Consider the following 6,000-nt stretch of genomic DNA (forward strand, 5'->3'; position numbering starts at 1 on the left):
TCCTCTCCACTAATGTCAATGGGTAAGCTGGGTATGGAGTATACTCACCTAGGGATGGCAGGACACAGAGAGGGGGCAGCAATATATCTGTGCCACGCCTTTCCCCATCAGGGTGACTAAGGTTTACTAATTGCAAAAGGTCATATTGAACCAGACTGTGCTTGAAGAAGAGTACAGCCAGTAGTATTTACATCCCAAGCCCTAAATCATATTTTAACTGATGCCCACGAGGCTCAACAGAGAGCATCTCATAACAGCCCGACTCTCTCTGGTACAGACAAAGACCTGGAAGATCAATGGAGAAGGCCCTTAAGAGCCGTGGGAGGGCTCCTTGCTTTTGATGAGACCTCCTACACACAGTTTAAGGGACAGTAGGTCTGGGTACTGTAAAATCAGTTCATGACAAAGCACCCTATGCAAATGCATAAAGCCTGGAAATATGCCTCCTATCCTTCAATTCATATTATAGTGACTGTATTTTCTTAGAAGAATGAGGTTTGGGAATTGTTGCTTCATTTTTAACATTAGAAGTAAAATATAAGTTCTTATTGAAGTTGCTTGCTCTAGAACATTTGTTTATATGTAGCTCTGAACAAGAACTAACCCCCAAACCTTTTTTCTTCCTTCTACCATTTTTCTTTTACTGTGGTTGACTTCAGTTTCCAGAGTTCTTGAAGCATAATTCACTACTGTGTCAGTTTCCAGAGAGATCTTAATACTTTATAGATGTTACCACAAATGGTTTTTCTTTCTCCTTTGTTTTAAGTGAGACTCATCAGCGAGGTGCAGTTTAAGACAAGACAATGTACCTGGGCCACTTCTTTTCCATGGCAGTATTCCAAGCCAAGGCTGCTATTGCTTTTCAGTTTCTCAGATATTTGCTAGTCCCTAATTGTTTATATGCTATTACTGAAATGAGAAAAAAATAGAAAGTAGAAAATGAAACATGCCTCTGGTTGTCTTTTAAAATCATTAGTATTCCTGCTAGACCCAAATTCCTTGACTTAATAGCAAGGAAATTTTGATTATAGGAAGTAATTCATTTGTAAAACATTCAAGTCTTTCCTCCAGGTTTCAGAGTGTGCGTAGGTGTGTGTCTGGTTTTGTTCAGTTTTTTGGGGATTTGTTTGTTTGTTTTCAGAAGAGGAAATGTCAAGAATAGACCACTATTTGCTTATTTAAATGTTGAAGCCTTCATACATTATAATTCTAATTTGTTTCTCCCATAAAAAATAAAAAATAGACTTTTCACTCTGCGCCAGTTAAAAATTCAATTACATAAACTAGAAAATTAGAGGTTTCCCTTTGGTTGGATACAGATGACCACAATTACAGACCATGTAAACTCTTCCTATGCTTCCTGTACTAACCAAATTTATGTTTACTCCAACTTTCAAAAGAGAAATCTGTCATGGACTGTAAAAAGAATTGTCAAGACTGCCATGGCAAGCTTTCTGTATGTGTGAAATACAGGTCAAACTGAAAAGAAAGTGGATATACTTTTTAGGACTATTGGTAATAAGAGAGATGAAGTAATAAAGGAATTTATGTGTATAGCCATGTTCAGCTTGATCTAATTGTGATTATTATTACTCCACTCCTGGAAAGCATCTCTCTGCAGGACAGCACTGAAGCAGATGCTGAATTTGAAGTGTGTGTTTCTTCTTGTGAAATCAATAAATATAATCAGCATGTGCTTAAAGTCAGTTATGACATTAGGTGCTAATCTGAAAGGGACAGATTTCAGTGCAAACCTCAGCATTTTCCTGAACCAAGTCTATGCTATGTTTTAACAGAAAAAAAAATGTTTTTGTGACTGAATAAGATTTGTAGGAAGAAATAATGTATTTTGTTAGATTAATTTTTCAGGCTTCCTTGCCCAAAAGCCAAACTGCTCTTTAATTAATATAGTAACCAAACTATTGCTGCAAGTATAAAAAATAACAGTGGGACCCAATCCTGTTATTCTTATACATCAAATTTACTTCCTAATGTGCTACCTGTTGGGACAACACCCTGCAGAGGCAAGCCTGTTATTTTTCTGCACATATTCCCAATTGACTGCTGTCCAGGTGTTTCTCAGATGACCCAGAAAGCCAGCTTTATATTATTATTTTGTTACACTCCATTAACCTTGATTTCTGAGCCAGAGGTAATGTGTGTGGGCTTCATATCTGGTGCTTCTAAATCTCATCACTTAATATGTACACTGAACCTTTCTATTGGAATATTTTACACAATGAACAAAAGAATGCCATTTGCAAAAAGCATAAGAACCTATTTCTACTGTATGCTATTCCATCCTCTCTTATCTAGCCACTTTATCCACATGGATTTCTTCCAGAAGATAAATCTTTCAATCAGGATTTCTTTATGAGCTGCAGCCCTTGTATTGTGAGGTGTATATCAAAATTTCTAGACAAATTCTCTTCTCTTGATTTTGTTAAACAGTACAAAAGCTTAAAAAGCAAGAAACCTTAGATGTCTATTCATTCGAATTAGAAAAACATTTTGTAATTTTTTTTCTACTCAACACAAGTGAACAAGGCTACTCTGTGTATTTTGCTAAATATATAGAAAGTCCCATATATTATATCAAATTAAGGCACTAAAAAGAGTTTAGACTGGCCATAATGTTTTAAATCAATTTCTGATGTATCTTGTTAATTTATTTATTCATTGCAGTGTTATGTGATGCTGCACAAAGGGTATTCTCTTAAAAGCTCTATGAAAAATAGTCAGAATGAATCTTAAATCTCTGTTAATGAAGCTTAAATGTAAGGGCTGTTACTGTTTACATTCAGGTATATATACCTCCTTCATCTTTCTTCTCTGAAATTTTCTCTCTCCTTTCTCCCAACCAGATTTGTTCTGCCATTTTCAGAGTTTTGTTTTGTTGTAGCCAATCAAGACTAGCTACTACAGCTAGATAAAAATAATAATTTTCATTCCTTTAGAAATTCATGTATTTTTATCTAGCAAGCTCTTCATTTTCATGTATTTAAAATAAACCAGAAACCTCTACGAAATCCAAAGTACCAAGCCTATCTGGAAATACTTGTACATACCTTATATTTGCATTACATATCTAAATTTAAATATTTAATTTTAACAAAGTCTGATATAAAATACATCCCTCTGCATTTCTACAGCCTTGCATATAAACTGATATTTTTTTGAGTTGTGTCAGATGGGCTGTGCTAGCTGTCCAGGCAATGGCTATGCTCAACAAGCCCACACACCTCATCATGCACACTTCTATTCAGGATCTCTGACAAAATCTCAGGGGGAAACAAGGTCTTCAAGAATCTGTATTTCCCTTTGTGTACTTCATGAAGGTTTGAGTTATTTCTTATCTCAAAACTAACATGAAAGGCATAACTGACAGCCAAACCCTCTGAAATTATGGGCTCAGAACAAAACCAAGGTGTGCACTAAAGTCTGTGTGTCTCACCTGTTGTCCTAGCTGTGGAACAGTGGGACTCAATTCAACAGTGTTTCTGCAAAGAAAACAACAACCAAACAATGGAGGGAATGGTCAGGAAATCTATTTGACCTATTCTTGAATAAATTGTGACAAAGGTAAATACAATTTATGTTAACTTTCTTTTAACAACTGAACCTTGAAAAGGACTATTCATATTGTACCCTAATATGAAATTAGTCAGGCTTAAATGAACAGGAGGAGTTTTGTTTGCAATTAAACAAATTCTTTAGCTACCCTAAAATTTTAGGTTTTAGAAACCTCACAGAATTTGGTCTCAGGCTAAACCTGACACATGCTGACAAGTACCCCTTGGAGCTGTGTTTTACTGCAAAAGCTTTTGTTTATAACAAAAAACCTCCAGAATGACAAAAAAATCTAATTGTGTATCTGTCCAAAGTGCAAGTATTTTGCCCATGATGTAACTACTTAATTATTACATTTTCGTTTATTAAAAATGGCAAGTTTAGTATAGTGCTTACAGTAAGCCTCACCAGAAGGATATTGACTCTTTGAAAGATCTTTCAAAATTATGTAAACATCACTTTATTTGCAGTGCACAGTCCAATCTTTCCTATTAATGAAAGATTCCTTTACCAATTTCCCATAGTAAAGTAGTTTATAGTATTTTCTAAGTGAACTGAGCAACATCAGCTTTCAATGCAGCAGTGTTACTTTGAAACCTTAGGAACTTTTTTTTCATATTCCACCTGGGAGCTGATTTAAGAACTGCTGTTTTAAGAGCTATGTCTGTCTTAATATTTTAACAAGTTTACAGACCTCCTGGGGTGTAATACTGAAGTTGCTTCAATAAAATATTCTTGTTTCAGTTTTAGAGTTACTCAGGAGGCTTTGTGAAATCTTACTGAACTGAAACAAGGTGAGTTGGATGACACTGTACAGTGTCTGTTTCATTCCATTACACACGTACCTCTGCTAACTAATTTTATTCTTTTCACCTTCTTTTCCAAAGTTGTATATTTTGATACTCATCCTAGTTTTAACAGTTCATTCTTGAGCCTAATATTTTCTTTCCAAATCAGGTTTTGTTGAAATTCTCATTGATGTCAGTGGAGCTAGACATCAATGCTTGTGCTCTGAGCTTAAATGTCAAATATCCAACCTCAACCCGAAAACAAGTGGCTACTGTCTTTCTTTTGTCCCTTTCCGTGTACAGATTGTGTAAGAAAGTTGTTGTATAGATGGGAAATTTCAAAATGAGTGACATAAAATGGAATTTACATGATGATGAAGGGAAAAAAAAGAAAAATCCCTTACTAATGGTCTTTAATGCAAAATATTTTAATATCAGGTGCTCAGATCAGTAGAGAAGATACACTAATTATTGGCTTTCCCACCATAGTCACTTATCTTTACACAAAATTCAGTGGAAAATTACTGTGAAGGCTTTTTTACCAATATATTGATCAGGTGCATCTGACTGTATGAAAAACAGAGTGTAGTTACTCAACTGCAGTGTGTTCTAAGTCTTGAAATCATATAGAAAAAGTGCTAAACTACATACAAAATAAAAGAATTCATTTCTTATGTGAACTTTCTAAACCTGGTCCTTTTCTCTTTCTAAAATAAAATTATATCAGGGCATACCCGGGAGGTTTTTTAATCAGAAAGTACATACAAAATGAAAAAGAAAATTTAAATTCACCTCCTGGAAAGTAAAAAGACTAATGCTGTTAAGAAACACTATTCTGACAATTATGAGCACAAACATAGAAAAATAGGAATTACTCATCTCTTATACAAATGGGTGTTGAGTTATTCACCTCACAGATACAACAGAGAGCTGAGTTAACTAGTCTGACAAATATATCTCTTTTCTTCTTCCTAAATATAAATTGGAAGAAATTCTGGTATCATGTATCTAAGTGGGGCAGGAAATTACTCTGCTATTTAGAGGAAGTGTATGGAAATGAATTTCTTTGTTTAAGGCTCCTTGCTGAAAGAACACACCTGGAAGCCCACTCTTGTTCAGGTGAGTGTCTGCAGTCAGAGAGAAGATCTGATCCTCTGTCAGAGGATGTCAACAGTGTTTGGGCCAAGTGAGTGTCACGAAGGGCTTTAACTCTCAGAAACAATTTCTTAAGCTTTACTCATAATTCAGTAACCATTCAGTGTGTATTGGTGTCATACGTATAGCAAGAACTGCCACCTAGTCCTTCACAAATGCATTAGTGTATTGCTCTATGATCAATTTTTGTAGCTATATGTAGAATTCCTCTTTTGATACTTATCACAGCATATTTTTGGGCTTTTCCCTCAAGCCATCTTGCTTGTCAACCTTCATGGAGTGTGTCTTTTTGCTCCCACTGGAGGCATATGTTTGAATTTGCTCTGAACAGGATCTCACACACATATGGGGTATTTATTTGGTGTATATACAGTTTATATACATATATATATATATATATACCTGTCTGTGCATGTGCATGAAAATGTGTATGTTTGTATATATGTATTTATATTGTGCTGGTGCACACCTGGATCTCACCACTAAA

Source organism: Aphelocoma coerulescens, chromosome 1 (genome assembly GCF_041296385.1).
Source record: "Aphelocoma coerulescens isolate FSJ_1873_10779 chromosome 1, UR_Acoe_1.0, whole genome shotgun sequence".
NCBI lineage: Eukaryota > Metazoa > Chordata > Aves > Passeriformes > Corvidae > Aphelocoma > Aphelocoma coerulescens.